The sequence below is a fragment of the Melanostigma gelatinosum genome, assembly GCF_949748355.1.
Source record: "Melanostigma gelatinosum genome assembly, chromosome: 14".
NCBI classification, from domain to species: domain Eukaryota; kingdom Metazoa; phylum Chordata; class Actinopteri; order Perciformes; family Zoarcidae; genus Melanostigma; species Melanostigma gelatinosum.
In genome coordinates, this window is record NC_136647.1 from 20,955,355 (window position 1) to 20,972,388 (window position 17,034).

The following is a 17,034-nucleotide window of genomic DNA, read 5'->3' on the forward strand; positions in this document are numbered from 1 at the left end:
TGCGAAGAACAGAGGACGGCAACTGAACAAGTCTCAGCATGACAAAACTAATTTATAAGACTATTTATGAGCGGTAACAATAAGCAATGTTTTAGAGCTCCGTGCGTGTACAATAGATGAATCATAGTTATTTCAACGGGAAAGACAAAAAGAACGGGAGGAGGCAGATACAATGGATTGAATGAAACTGCTCCTCCACCAAAGCTGCATAGTCTATAACTATTACTCACATGGCATCTCAGACACAGACCCGAGTGAAGGAAACAACACAATCACTGTGGAGGGATCAAGAATGCAAACCCAGGGGTAATGTAAGTGAATGTAACCTTGGTTAGCAAGCCTCGTCATGGCAAAAAAATAAAATAAAAGAGGCTATGAGCCTTGACAATGGTACTGTGAGACTACATTACTACACTAATACGTTTTAACACGCAGAACTTTTGCCACCCAGAGGGGCGAGAGGGAATACAAGAGGATAACAACGCATGTGTTTGGACAGTGTCTTATCAAAATGTGTTCACTGCGTTTCACAAAAAGTGAAGGAAGTAGCTGTTGTTAAAGAAAGCCGGAGAGAGGTTGGCCCTGCCGAGCTGGCCAACTGCTGCCTAAAGAGACAGCTGGTTCAGAGTCAAACTTGTTTGAACTACCGGCTTAGTGAGTCTTCAGCACATGCAACAGGCCTTTTTCACAGAATCTAATCAGATAGAAGCAAAAGCACAGGTGTTAATTACTAAATGAATGGTGGCTGAATTCCATTTAGCTGCTTTAGTTTCAGGGTGCATGCTGGCTCACTGGGACACTTGAGTAGAACAGAGCCATCTATAACATGATTACAGGGTAACCCCAGGGTTCTCCAACATCACTTTAAGACTGTTTAAGACATCTTTAATACCACTTGTATTTTTATAACCATATTAGCAAAAGGATAAAGGACATAATGGAATATCTTTGTTGTTTTTACAGCCTGGAAAACTGTTATTTACCAATTACCTGAATTTAATAAAACATTTGATCCCAATGCATTCATGTGAAATACAAAATAGCTTTGTGAGGTGTGTGTCTGTACTCTAACAACATAAAATATAGAAGATGTATATTTGACTCATTCAGAGAACCACAAAAGCTCCTATTTGAATGGGAGCTGATCAGGTCAAGAGATGACATGCAGCTGATTAGGATCACAACGTGGAGCAATCCACAGTCACTGTGCAAGAGATACAAAACTAAAATCGGGTCGGGCCACAATGTAGGGATTGTAATACGCACATGACGCCTTTTGTAGCTTTTTGAGATTGGAGCACAACAAGACGACATCTTGTTTTGATAAACAACTTATATTGCATGATAATATTATTGTATTTGAATTATTGCTGCGTAAACGTGTTCATTGCGTTGCAGCTGTGAAGTTATGCTGTTGCTCTCAGGCTGCAGATAATCAAACTTGATCACAGTAAACTCTCGCATGCTGTGGACAATCAGTCTCCTGAGCAAATTAAGTGTTGCACTGGAGCCTCCAGACATGCCACATTATATTGCATTAATGACAATAAAAGCCTAACCTCCTGTTTTGATCGACACATTCGCCACGGATTCATTCTCTCCTCACTCACTCAGACCCTCGGCTCACTTTTAAAAACGTTTCACGTGAAGGACCCAATTGTTGACACTAAACTTGGCAATTGGGGTGGTCGTTAAAACGACACTTGCCAATTCTGAGGGGACACGCTAACGTTAGCTTGTTAGTAGCACGGTATGAGACGCTTTAGTTTTCTTTCCAGACAACCAGGGCGCACGCAGACTCCACAGTCAACAGTAAAGCCAACACTGACGTAGTGGGCTACCTGTACTGCCATGCCGTAAAATATATATAATATATATATAATAAAGTTCACAGCACGCAAAGTACTGTGTAATTGGAACGTTAGGGTATTAATTCAATCCAACCCAACGAAAGTACCAAAAAAACATCCAGAACTTTGTAAATTCAATTCTATAATTAATTTCAATAATTTTACGGCGTTCTTTTGAGAATATTCCTTTCAATGTTTTTCTCATACTTTTAAGACCCAGCTGGTACCCTGTATTAGTAACAATGTGCTTTTTCTATGTGACAAGTCAAAGAACACCTTTGTTTCTGTAATTTTTACAGCTACGGTATTCAGAAGCTACGAGCTACGAGCAACAACAGTTATTGCCTCGTTGCTTTTAGATTCTAATGAGAAGACACGCTGCTTCATTTTACTTCTTCCGTTTGGTAGCCTTGAGAGACCTTAGTCTGTAAGTATGTCTGCATGAAAAGATGTACGAATATATATTATATTCGCGAATGCTAATCGAGGTTAGCATTTCCCCATTGGCCGTAATGTTAAAATTAGCTTAGAAGCTAGCGACATGTTATGATGTTCAGAGAAGAAGACAACTTTAGTACTGTTGAAAGCATCTTGCTGTTCAACGGGGACACCTGCGGCTTATAGACCAGTGCGGCTTATCTGTGTACACATTCTTTTTTCTTTTAAAAATCGGCTGGTTCGGCCTATATACCGGTGCGCTCTATAGTCCGGAAAGTACGGTAAACTCATTTTCCTTTAGCTAGGACTCAAGGATCACTGGAGTTTACATCTAATCTCTACTCAGTAAATATTTATCTCAACTTTTCACCACACTAAGCTAACGAACGATATATGAAGATCGTTTGGTTGTACAAATACGGTGTTGACAGGGATCCTGTTGTGACACGATAGTTGAATTTGACCGTAATGCACCCAGACAACATGACACCCGTCAACCTAATTAGCAAGATGAGGAAGGGGGAAATCGTGGGGCGTTGGAAACTGGGTGTCCAATGAACGGTTTCGGTGCACGCACAAGTGTGACTTGACAACTCTGCTTTACGGGAGGTTGTGCATCACTGGGCCTTTGGTGTCTGGAGCCCGGGGCTCTGGGGCATCCTGGAGCTGGAAAAGGAGAAACCAGGCTGAAGTACAACCAACAAAACAAGAGGAGCTTAACGAGGACGCATGGACAAATGTCGTGACAAGGACACTAGGAGGAAAGTAATGACAAACTGTTTTATATACGATGAAAACTGTCTACAAAATCTCCTAAAAGACTCATTCTTTAAAGTCCCAGTGAAACAGAAGTCTTTATCTTCGTTATGTGGCGTATTCCCACTGAAATGGAATATTTGAGTGGAGTAGAGTTACAAGAGGGATTTAAATCAAATCTGTCGCATTTGATTGGACCGCTAAAAGTAAAATGTAGCGAGATACAGCGCTGAAGTGTCACGATATAATTGTTTGGTACTAGCTGACATGACATATTTTGTTTTACATAAAGAAAAAGATGATTGAATTTTAACCCTACAAAGAAACAGATTTTTTGTAATTTTCTTGTTCATATTGTTAAATAGGTAGATGGGGATGTGATCTAAAAGGGTTAAAAGGGATTTTTTTTTATCTCAATTTAACTTTGGATTTAATGGCAAAAGCCTTTGAGATATTTCAGAAGAGCTCGTCAACTGACTTCAGTACAGGACAAATGTCACCCATTCTTTGTCATGTGCCCACACTGCGCTCTTGACGGAATATGCCTCATTCAAACAGGGTTTAAAGTTTAACCTGGGAGCTATTTCGCTCACCTTTACCTGAGTCACTCAGAAAATCTCCAGAACAGGAGCGCTCACTTAAAATGTTGAACTATGCTCTCTCACATAAATGTTTACCGGACATCGTGATGCTAAAGTTGTGCAAGATTCATTCAGAGAACCACGAAATGAAATGGGTGTACTTACTAAAAGGTGGTGTGGAGTGGATGAATAGACTGCTTTCACTGCTCTTCACGAGTCTCTAGTTTCACGTCTAGTTTCTAGCAGCTTGGCAGAGATTGCTTTGGATGAGACTGCTGGCATCATCATTTACTGGAAACAATGCATCACGTAGTGTAGCAGTGGGTGCTACACAAATATGGGAAACATGTTATGTCATGATTTCAATCAAAAATACATTTTAGACTACATCGTCATTATTTTTAGTCTTTCTGCCGTCATCAGGTCGATGGGGGGAGAGAGACGGGAGGGGTGACATGTGACACTGACCTGACCCTGACATCACGGCTGCTCACACAGTTTAACAAGTGCAATAAGAACTGACAGCAGTGATGTCATCAACACATGAAATCTACAGACAAGAACACCAGAAACCGTTACCCACCAAACCATTGTGGAGTCGCACCGCTCGTCAATATCACACTTGGCCAAGGCAGCCAACCAAATCGATGAAGAGGCGGGCTGTGCTACTTCTCCACTACCTTCCTGGTTTAATGCCGGTAGATGTGATAGGACCAATGGCAAATGCAGACGGACGGTTGATATCAGCGGTCTTTAACTACGATGAACTACATGACTGTGTTTCCCTCCTCATACAACAGCAGAGCAACAGCAATCTGTTGAATCCATTTTTTGTATTACATTGCATTATTTGATTACCTGGTTGCGAAAGCACCCTCGCCCCACAAGCTCATCGGCTGATTTGCCAGACTCGCTTTGCTGTGGGGCGTTTTTTTGAAGGCGTCCCGGTGTGATCGGCACCCGATGTTACATTTGGTAACTTTAATAAAAATAACTTTTGGACACATTTGCTCAAACTGTCACTATACCCTGACAGTAATATATGAGACAGATAATAAGTGCTCGTGATGGCGTTTGCAAGATTCCACTGAGCCTGATGAAAAACAAGCATCCGAGGAGTCTCACGCTGTCAATCACTGCTTGTGAACTCCAATCAAACTGTCAAACTAGGCATCGCTGATCAAACAGGAATCAAGATTCGGTTACGGCATCGCCTTATTTCTCACCTGAAATGTTTTCAGAAACATATTTGTGTTGCTGTTTGGCTATAGAATAAGAAAGTTTGCTCCGGGCTGCGAACTGTGCTCGGGTTTTGTCTCGACTGTTTTCTGCAGCAAACTGAGACCAAACTTCCCCGTACTCCGACAACTGCTGACAGAAAGGAGTTAACGTGCAGACAGAAAACATAGGAGAAACATCTCTGAACGCAGGTACCAGCAGTTCTGACAGCTTCCAGTGCTCCCTGGGTGCTTTCAACTCCGTGTCAGAACAAACCGTAGAATGTCAGTACTTTTGGAAAGCGTAACGCTCAGCTACATGGCTTCACAACTTGTTTCGCACAACATGTTGCCAACAAAGTCCTGAATGAGAACCCCGTTTTTTTGTCGATCTGATCTCATTATCCTCCGCTGAGCCATTGTGGGAACACCCTGGCAACCTCGCTAATCAGTGCCGACTGTCAAAGCCAGGATTGTTTACGGGGGAATGGAATCTCCTTTGGGAGTGTCACGGCATCCTCGGAAGCCTGTGACCTAGCGCGGAGCCTTCTCACACCAAGAAAGAGAGAGTCCAAGGCTCGGTGGATGTGTGGGACAGGGCTTGAGGATGGAAGCGTATATGCATTATGTATAATTAATGAACATGCGGAGAGGAATCCCAATGGCCGCTCAGCTACACGCACAATGCATCAGTATCTGATGCCGGGGGTCGGAGGTCGGAGGTCGTGTCTGGCTTTGTGCTTGGCCGCCGAGGATGAAGACAAACAAGGGGACCTTTGAGAGTGCGGGAGGTTTCGTGTACATCGCAAGACGACAAAAGAGAGCGGTTGGTTGCGTAACGGGAGGAGGAAAAAAACAGGACAGTCAAGCTGCTAAAGGTTTTACATTTTGTTTGATACAAATGCATGAATGTGTATTGACTTGGATAGAAAGCTGACACTTCTTTATGATTGCCTGTACTGCATACAACAGGCTACTGAAAACATATACAAGACAGATTCGTCTTAATCAGAAGTAGGTTTTTAACGTCATTCAAAAGTTCGAAAACTTAATATAATAAGACTTCCAGTTGATAGAAAAGAGGCGTCTTATCTTCAAAGACATCAAGTTATTTAACTGCCTGGATGGTATGACTAATCCTTAAGTGATGCACAGGAAAGATGACGACAGACTATTGACCGATTGAACTCATGACACACCTGATGCAACAGCTTAAAGATCTGCACAACAATCGTTTTTTTATAAAGTCGTAACAGCAACAAAAAGACCATTAACAATTTCTGCGATCAAAGCAGAGCTTCATACGCAACAGTCGGCGGTTTGGTTGAAAAAATTACTTAAAATCCACATAATCATTGGTGTGAAGTCTAAAAGCGGAACACACGTTTGCAATCTATTTTGTTGCCATGTTAGTTTAGCATGTTAGCATGCTAACATTTGCCAATTTACCATAAACACAAAGTACAGCTGAGGCTGATGGGAATGTCATTAGTTTTGCAGGTATTTGGTCATTCTGGTTATTAAAATTCATCCTGAGGGGAACAGGAGTGGACTGACTTGCATGAAACAGTGGAAGTGACCATAGGCAAGTCCAGATGAAATGAAAAATGTATTTTTCAACTCTTTTAGATCACATCCCCATCATATTGTGCTACTATTTAACAACATGTGGAAAGAAATTACACAAAAATCCATTTCTGTATATATTTATATGTTCTGTAAAAGGTCTGTCAGGGAGACAAAATACAGTATAGACGCAAACATTTGTGAATTTGAGTTTACATGCAATATCTGTGTGCTAGCGATTAGCGTGCAATTAGCATAACCGATTTACAGGCTAATTAAAAGGGCTATTCTTCCCTAATGCTGTGTTCACACTATGAGCAACAGGCTATAACTTTTCAATGGAAGCCGGTGACATAAAGCTACAAACGGACGGCCGAGTGCTATTTACCAACATAACTATGCAAACAAGTGCTTCAGCAACACTTCAACGGTGACTTGCTGCTGGCCATGCCTTTGTTTGTACATAATATAATACTCCTCTGTCCTCAGACTGCAGTTGGACTGCAGGGGACTTTGGTTTAATAGGAAGGGCTGGGCATGGTGGGGGGGGGGGGGGTTTGGTTGGTGACGAAAGCTGCCTCCGTATTGGTCTCCTGCCTCCAGATCATCCAGCAAATAGCAAAATTAAATTGCCACAGCCGGGTTTCAACGAGCAGAGGGCAGTCGCTATGTATATATGACAAAACATGTAAAATTCATAAACTAGCACTAGAATGTCAACACGAGGACCTGAAACAATCATTGACATTAATAAATACCCATACATGTTAGCTTTGGCTTGTTAAGTTCTTCTTTAAGCACCAACTTACACCGTCTGCTGCTCTGAGTGTGTCCTCTTCACTACTGGAACCTGAAGCAAAGTTACATTATTAATACTTAGCTAATCGTAGCCTACAGGGCCACACCCCCACCCTCTCCTCTGCTGAATTCGCACGTTTATTCCATGTTTTGCAGAATCTGCACATTGTACACTTGTATGAGGCCTATTGAACTGTATTTGATTGTAAATTATTGAACTCCAAGGTCTTCCAAAGGTTTTTTTACGACTCATGAATATGTAATTAAGTTTGATTGTGGCAAAGCCAAAGACTATTTCCCCACATTGTGGGCAATAAATGCTTGTATTTTCTGTGCCTCGTGTGTTAGTTTTACTGGTGCAACACCTCAGCTCAGCCGCCGATGCAGCAGCTTAACTTCGGGAGACAAATGTGCTGCAGTGTCAGAGATTTGCATCAGCCACAAGTGGCGACAACTGCTTGTCCCCTCTGTGTGTTAGGGTAGGGCTAATCCTGAAGTTACCACCGCAGTAAATCTGAAACCGTTGGGCTCTTATCTGCCGAACCACAGAGCGTGTTGTTATTTCATCTGCAGCTGGCTGTCCCAACTTGTAACAGTGTAGTTTGGTCATATGCTTCCATCTTAGTCCTAACCATGGCATTGTGAAAACGATGTGATGATATTCTGCCATTAGCCTTTTTTTTTATTCACTAATCTGTGCCCTCCACAACCTAGCATACAGATCTGATGTAAAGCAAGTGAATATTGAATCCACAGTAAAGACTGATCAACAAACAACTGTGCGATGAGACGGCGTATCTTAAAGTCAAATGACTCAGCATTTACAGTCGGGCCTGAGTTCCATTGAGAGACTGCAGGTGAATGAGCTGTTGAGACGAGGCCGAGCAGCTCACATCTCAGCTGTTCTTTCAAACACGAGTCGCACTCATCTGCTGCAGCACGGATACAACGGCACAAACGTCTGAGAGTTGGAGGACACCGCAGCTTGAAAGAGTACCTTCATTTATATAAATGTTGCTTTGTTATATATCAGATTTTAGAAAAGGGCAGTGGTCAGTCAGTCAAAATAATTCACAATGAGTCGTGTGAATTTACACCTAATAATATGCCTGTTAAATGTATTTAGCTGTAACATTTCTCCTCGGCTAGAGAATCTAAGAACAATAAAAATAATGAATAATCTAGCTTCAAAGCCCCGTCAGCTAAAAGAAAACGTATTAAAACAGCAATTACAGCATAATTGCTTCTAAATCAAGGTCTAAATCTCCAAATAAAAGCTGGTATTCTAAAACCGCAACAACAAAAAACGCACTGAATGGCGCAAGTCTAAACTCAAAACTGCCTCCATTACACATGTCTATAAAGCTCAGTACATAGACTGGTACAGTATTTATATTGATCATATCGGTTACTGATGTCTCACTTCATCACAGGCCTCACCAGTGTAATATCAGATGTATTACATTAAAATACCAAAAAGAGTCACATTTCTTCCTGGCATTACTCGTCAAAGACTAGGTTGTCCACTGTGCAATGCTCCTTCTCACCACCCATTTAGTGAACGACTCCTTCAGGGGGGAAATGTGGGAATTCGGGGCACCTCTTTGCATGGTGGATGCACATTTTTGTCAGAAAACAGTAAAGCAAAGAGAGTGAGAGCTGGTCAAATGAAAGTGGGTGCATTAAAATACAAACAGGGTTATTTCTTCAGATAAGGTGACTAGAATAGAGGGGGGGCTCAAGATAACATCAAGCACCAACATGCTAGGAATACAAGTATAGCTGTACCAAAAACAGATAAGATGTTAGTGTGTTTACCCAAATACACACAGGTATATTTCCATGCCGCTGCACTGAAAACTTGACTCACTGAACCGTGACCCTCAACAGCAAAATACATAACGAACCATGGCTTGTAAACTGTTCCACCCCAATCACGGCGGCGGCAGCAATGTGATTGGTTTTAGTGGCGTGTTGCTAGAATCAATTAGTTACACAGTGTCACAGGGGCGATGATTGGAAAACATCAAGAGAAAACTATGCCCAGTAGTGCCCTTGAGCAAGGCCAAAAGCTCCACTGGAGATGATGCTCAATATGAGAGGAGTGCTGTGGCTGTACTTGGCAGCATGGATATGAATGGTGTGTGTGTGTGTGTGTGTGTGTGTGTGTGTGTGTGTGTGTGTGTGCTCACAGCCCTCCCTGTTTGTAGTTGGTTTGCCTAGTTCAATAAGGATTAAAGGCCTCCATGCATATCTGATTAAACTGGAATCTAATAATGGGAGTGAAGCATCAGAAGACCATTGGAACTGTGGATCAAGTGACATGAGAGGGAGTAGCTTTTAAGACATCGAATTTAGGATTCAACATTTCAAATGAAGGCCAAATAGAACAGCTTCGTGTTTTGATCAACTCTTTTGTGATGAGGCAGTGGAGCCCTGGCAGTCTCTTCACTGTACGGTGGCGCTTGTTTCAGTGGAGCTGCTGATGTTCGGATATGACACAACAAATGAATGGCTTCAGCCAGACTGAGTCACAACTAGGCAGACTTCATCACTGACTCTCACACGTGAGAACCACACGAACCAGACTCCGTTAAATGTCCAGATATAATGTTACAGTACAGTATATTTATGGAAAACTTCAAAACACTAGTTCAGGGGACTCTTCGTAGTCTGGTCGTCAACGTTAGTTGGTTGTACAGCCGAACGAGAACAAAAGATTAAAGTGAGCCGCTGTCGTTGTGTGTATGTTGTACGGCGAGCGCTGAATTCAAAGCAGCCCTCTTTTTGAATGGGCTTCTGCATGCGGTTCTATCGCGACGGGAGGATTAGCCAACTCAATGAGAGCCATGACTAGCAGAGGAGACGTTATTGTCTCTCACACTCGCACGCTACCTCCACTGCACTCTCACACACTCACATTACACCCATGCCTGCCTGTCTAACGCTCTCTGTCTGGCCACCAAACACCGAGCCAAACTCTACATCACGTTATCTAGCAAAGTAATGTGAAAGAAGGCAAGCGTTCACCGCGAGCATGTAGCATACATGTGCTACGTTAAAGTAAAAGTACCTGTATTATCGAGATGGAGGCTGTGGTCGCTGACCACCGTTGGTCGGTGAGATGAGCTCAGCTTTCACTGTCCCCGTCTGGCGCTACGCCGCTACTCAATTCTCTCCTCATCACAGCTGAAACCCAGCAGACTCAAACACGTCAGGCAGAAAGAATTTGACAATATTTTTCAATGTCTCTCTCTCTCTCTCTCTCTCTCTCTCTCTCTCTCTCTCTCTCTCTCTCTCTCTCTCTCTCTCTCTCTCTCGCTCTCTCTCTCTCTCTCTCTCTCTCTCTCTTTTCTTGAATAAAAAGTGAATCAAGTTACAATACTGCCTTCATGTGGAGGTTGTCCAGATGACATACATGCATCATTAGTGTCCCTTGTTTTTAGAAATGTGTCGCAAAATGCACCACAAAGTGATCTTCTCACTATGTGCATATAAAGTTGAATATTAATAACAATTCAAAAATAAAACTGATTTTATTACTTCACAAAGCAATAAAATAACAGACGAGGGCTGCTCGGTATCATCCAGTGACAAATAAAAAGCCCCACATGGTACTCAATTAAATGAGATCAATTTGGGTTTCATGAATTGTGCAATCTTTGCATGATGTCGTTGGAAACATGCAGTGATTCAAGTTTAGTTTAGTTCATGTCTACTGCCTTTCTATTCAGTATGTTATATAATAAATCAACAACAACACAAATGAAACTGCTGACATGTTTCATTCTTGGTTGAACCTTGTATGTATGCTCTGGGTCAAGATGATGTGAAGTTTATCATCACAGATCACACACATCACGGATTTATGGAAACACCTATTGTAAACACACACACAGTCCAAACTATTTACATTTACACAATTTACTATAAAATCCAATCTCTCTCACACACGCATGCCTGCGTTAGTGGAGGGGGCGTGGTCGCATAATAGTGACGTCATAGAAAAACGGCGTTTCTGAGTTGCACTTGAAGTTTATGCTGCACCTACAAGATTGAGCTCTCAGACATCTGATCACCTCCAAAACTAACTGTTGGCGAACTGAGTTGAAGACCTACAGCAAACAATACCAGTTGGACAGAATGGCTTCCAGTGGACCCCCGGCCCCGGTGAGCAGACCAGACCAGATCTTCGGACCTACAGGTAAAACATTTTTATTTATTTTTAAAATTTCATGCCAAATGTGTTTGTTAATGTTCCTTGACTCCATAAAAGGCCATTGCAGTACAAAACGTGTGTTTAATTACGTTAAATTAAGAATATTAAGCTAAATATTAAGCTAAAGAATGTTCAGCATTTAAGCTAGCTATTAGAAAAACTCATACTGTGAGGCCACTCACAGTTTCTGGTGTAAAACAATATGTTAAGACTGGACTTTCTTCTTCGAAATAGGTGTGGAATGTGTTAACACATGTGTAGGGACATGAAAACACCGTTATTTTTGTTTGAGGGGATCAAATCGTCGATTTTTGTGTTGACAATCTCGGAAACAAAATGGCGCCTCCACCATTTTAGAAATAGAACTCTTCTTGCACCATGGCAAGATATAAGTAAAAGAAGGAACATTTGAGAGCTAGCTTCAAGATATTCATTAAAATGCACCAACGGATCAATATTGTTATCAGCCTGAATGAGTGCATATATACTATGAAGGAGTGGAAAATAGTTTGGGCAAATGTCTGATTATATTATATGTGAATGACGTTTTCTGAATCCAGTTCCAAATGTAAGAGCGTTTTTTAAAAGTGCTCGGCTGGTGATAATGTGCACACTGGCCTTTCCCTATAGAATCAGTTTGGACCGTGGCTATGGTCTCACATGGAAATAGCATTTTCATAATTTGCTCCTGATAAATACTGAAATAGTTGCCTTTTGAATCAGACTAGCGGTGGCTTTGTGTTAGTTGGTGGCTTGTGGATGTGACGTTTTTTTTAATAAATGTTTTTCTTCCTACCTCAGTCCGCCCTGATGCCGCCCTTTTGCCCGAGGACGAGGTTGGCTTTGACTGGCTTCAGGAGAGTAGGGGTGTGTTGCAGTTCCTACAAGCACAATTTGTGATAGCGGGACAACACTGCTTTAGTCCTGTTCGAGGTTACTACCGTGCTTTCGAGCTCGTTTCCTACCCTGTTCCCAACCTTTTCTATACTGTTTTCAACCGGTACCCTAGTTATGGTATTTGGCAAGCGGTTTTTGATGTTATTATAGACAGGTACGGGTATTTGCAACCTGAAGAGACTGACATCATTGTCATTGAGGACTTTGAAGACATTGTCATTGAGGACGAGGACTTTGAAGTCATTGAGGACGAGGACTTTGAAGTCTTCATTGACTTTATCTTGGAAGATTCTTCAGAAGAGCTCACAGATGCAGTAGTTCCCTCAACTTCTGGCCTCGGCTCTTCCACAAAACGACGCAGGGAAGAGAGCGACGACGAGCAGGAGGCTGCTATGAAGAGACCGAGGGGGGCTTTTCTGTAGGATCTTTATTTTTTCACAGCTCGACCTTTCTTTATTCTTGAGGGTCGGCCTTTGAGTCTGGCTGAGCTAGTGACACCCCATGTAGCGACTTGCACTGGGGCTTTTCTGTAGGATCTTCATTTTTTCACAGCTCAACCTTTCTTTATTCTTGAGGGTCGGCCTTTGAGTCTGGCTGAGCTAGTGACACCCCATGTAGCGCCTTGCACTGGGGCTTTTCTTTGGCATCTACTCATATGCATGCTGGATGGATCAATCCTCCCGGAAATGTCATCGGAGCAACCACTGAGTCCACTTTGAAGCAGGACCAGTGGTTCTCATGGTAGCCTTTGCATCTGTCAGGGCTGATGACACCCCATGTAGCGCCTTGCACTGGGGCCGTTGGATTGACCCACTTTAGCGCTGATGGGTATGGTAAAAATTACTAACGTTAAGAAAAGTTTTCCAAGTCTCTTTTACTCAGGTATCGATGGCTGTAACACAGGAAGCAACATCCTGGATCTCCTAGACAACAGAGACCACATGACCAGATGAGAAGGATGGATGACTGCAGGACCAGATGGAGAGCGGTGGTCGCCTTTCTTTCAGTGGGCTGAGTAAGTAATCCCTCACTAAGACGACAGAAGTATCAGTAATAAGATTCCATCATTGAACAATGTAAAGGTTGTATAGTTGAGTTAAAAGTATTCATCTCTTGTGTTTGTGTCTCACAGGGCAGGACTCCTGAGACCCAGTGAGTACGGTGACGTCCTCCCTGCCCCTCCCCCCCCCCTCCGACACCACCCGCTCCACCCACCAGCCGAGAGGAGGAGGGGCGTCCCGTCCCCACCGGCACAGAGGACGTAGTTTGTCTCCATCTGCTTCTTCTGTGCTGGTGGGTTTGGGAAGCTCCTCACACACACACACAGGAAGCCGTCAGCAGCTCTTTGCATCTGCTCACAAGTCAAGAAGGAGAACACAGCATGTTCATGTAAACTGTATGTACTGTATGTATACTGTTTACAGAGGAGCACAATACAAATAAATGTGTGACAAACTTTCTAAATATGTCTTTGTCTTGGAAACAATATCATATTTCTGATATAATTTCAGCTCTTTGACTCAAAGGCTGTTAGTACTGTTAAGGATTGACAAATATAATATTACATGTTGATATGAATAAAATAGGGAAAGCTTTAGATTACTGCCCCAACATGTAGCATAATTCTTGCCAATTTAATTATCACTAAATCATAAATAATTGAAATCTTTACTGATTGTTAACTAGTACAGAACTGATGACACATACATGTAGGTGCAAGGGAACAAGATGTGACGTTAATGAATAAGGGGGAAGCAATGTGGGAACTTAATTATTCATATTATTATAATTTATATATACATTTATGAATATATATATATATGTATGTATATATGTGTCTGAATGAAATAAAAAAGTTATTGATAAATACATTATTTTATTTACAAGAACTATAAATGATTGAAAATTAGTTATTTAACACAGCAACTGATTATTCATTTAGAAAAACTATATTATGAAAAAGAACTACGAATGAATTATTGAATATATGATTGAAAAACTGATTAAAACTAAAACATTTACAGTGTATTAATATCTGTATCCAGTAATCCTTCTGAGCAGGCATTCTAGGCAGGAAACAGGAAGTCCTCTGTAGCGTAGGCCGTCTCATTTCGGAGACCGCATGAGGAGGTGCCAGGCTGTTGTGGCTGTGTATGGTTCTTCCACACGCTACTGAGGCTCCTGTTTGTTAAATGAATAAATTGTGAAATTGCCAATATAGTGACACTTTTGTATTGTGAGATTTTCTTTGGTTCAACTTCAGTCATGTTGAGTTCATGTGAAGCTTCTTAAATAGTGAATATAACATGTATAGGGGCTTAAAACAGCTTTGCATCTGTCAACAAGCAGCTACACCGAGTCATGAGGATTACTTTGTAGAACACAGGATTTTAAATCAGTCCACACAGATCAAAGCATTGCCACATATCCAACAGCTCTGAGAAAGCATCAACGGTCAGGGAGGTAAGAAGATGAACACATAAGACGGATTGTAAACACTTCAGGAATAATACTAAGTATTTCATGAGGTAGTTAAGCATTAACTTGGGTTTGTTAGACAGAAAAAAACAATGCTTTATCCACACATACAACTAACAGGCCATGCTGGCAGTAAAGATGTGATGATCATTAAACAAAAAACATTGAAGGATGAAAAATTGAGGGGAAATAAACATTGCTATTCTTGGATACCACTCTGCAAAAAAATAAACCAAAAAAATAAGTGAATTGTGTCCTGAAGGTGGACCCAGACAGGATTTCTTTAAGATCTTGCAGTACTATGTCTGCACAACCTTACCTACTTCACACATCAGAACACATGTAATCCTTCAGGTTTAGGGACATTTGTACATACAGCAGCATGATCTAACAGCAAGTGGGCATTAAAGTCATTATAGTGGATAATATACATGTGTATACTTATACTGGAAACAATGCAGCCTTGATACACATACTGTTGCCCTGTACCTTGGGCCGTCCATGTTGTACTGAACTGTGTTCTTCATTAACTGCACTGGTTTGAAAAGAGAAACCCAGAGGATGAAATGAAGACAGGAGGGTTTTTGCTGAAGAGCATTCGTTTATTTTCCACAGGTTACTTCAGAAACAGGTAATTATGTACACAACATCTGGAATGTTGGATAAATGCATATCAATCATTTCACTGTGGCCGTTTCCAGTAGGTAGGTAGGTAGGTAGAGATAGATATATAGATATGTGTCTGAATGAAATAAAAAAGTTATTGATAAATACATTATTTTATTTACAAGAACTATAAATGATTGAAAATTTGTTATTTAACATAGCAACTGATTGAATTATTAACTGATTATTAATTTAGAAAAACTATATTATGAAAAAGAACTATGAATGAATTATTGAATATATGATTGAAAAACTGATTAAAACTAAAACATTTACAGTGTATTAATATCTGTATCCAGTAATCCTTCTGAGCAGGCATTCTAGGCAGGAAACAGGAAGTCCTCTGTAGCGTAGGCCGTCTCATTTCGGAGACCGCATGGTCCAGCCTTCGCGGTGCTCAAAGGACGGCTGGGTCCTCCGAAGGATGCAGCCCCTGAATTGAGACACAAGCTACTGACTCCAATACAGTGGCTCGGATCCAATGGTTCATCATCTGTATAGAGAGTGAAATGAACCCAGCTTCTACTACTCTGGAGTTCAGGAATTAAATTAAACACCGTGCAACATTTTAATTGAAACTAACTGGTGGTCAAAATCATAGCTGCTCAACATCAGTATCCGTTATTACAAAATGGAAAGAATATGACAACAAAACAAAGCTTAAAGAGAGGGCCAAACCCCAAGGACCAGACAAGGAGGACATTCATCAGAGAGGCAAAGAAGTACACGTGACATCCTCTGTCCCAGGACCCTCGAATCGGTACAGGAACACCCCCCCCCCCCTCCCCCAAAAAAGAACTTTGACGGAGAGAAAAAAGGAAGAACCCTTAGAGAGAGCAACAGAGGAGGGATGCCTCTACCAGGATGGACAGAAATGCGATAGATGTCATGTGTACAAACGAATACAATTTCACAAGGAGTTCGTTTTACGTCCCTTACATAACCCAGTCTATTTTTCTCCCACTCATGCTGCTGCAACATAAGCTATTTATTTTACAATAATTCAACATCTAAATAGGACACAGTCACATTATGTCACTTTGTGAAAACCAAGAGAAGCGAATGGCTTTGTAGTTGTGAAACATCAAAGCAACTCTGGCTGGATTAACAGTCTGATGGCGTCACCCGCCACATATTCACGTGTTGCCATTATTCAACTTCTCTTTAAAATGCTCTTTAATAGCTTTAATAGTCACCTTTAGTAAAAGCTAACTGCTCCTGTGGTTAGTTTGAGACATGAGATGAAGCTTCTTTTTTGTAGAGTGATGTCAACAATTAGCCAGATACAGCAAAGAAATGCACCATGTGTACTCATTGTTGTAGACATGCAGAGGCCATGTTGCACATGCATGAATGCTAATGTTATCAGCCTTAATGAGAGCCGTCGACTTACAAATGACCTGAAACAGAAGTAAGACGTCTATTCATTGTAAAGTTAGAGTAGGTAGCACAGAAGTAGCATGATCACCCAAGAACCCAACAGTGAGGAACACATAATTAAAGGGACAGTTCAAAATCCAAAAATCTTGTTTTCTTCTAAACAAAAGACAGACAGTAAAAGCAGTACT

The 17,034-nt window shown here is 41.5% G+C and overlaps 1 protein-coding gene across 9 annotated transcripts in view; it reads right to left on the reverse strand.

Moving 5' to 3' along the window:
* The window catches only part of arhgap32b (Rho GTPase activating protein 32b), a gene marked incomplete at its 3' end in the record, with an annotated part of 173,871 nt that overhangs the window by 95,289 nt on the left and 61,548 nt on the right, over positions 1-17,034 (reverse strand). For 4 of the 9 annotated variants that reach the window (XM_079283243.1, XM_079283251.1, XM_079283249.1 and 1 more), the window contains exon 1: positions 10,280-10,452. The exons of the other annotated variants lie outside the window; for them this stretch is intronic. Of the gene's footprint in view, positions 1-10,279; positions 10,453-17,034 lie in introns of those variants that run through there. 9 annotated transcript variants of the gene reach the window in all.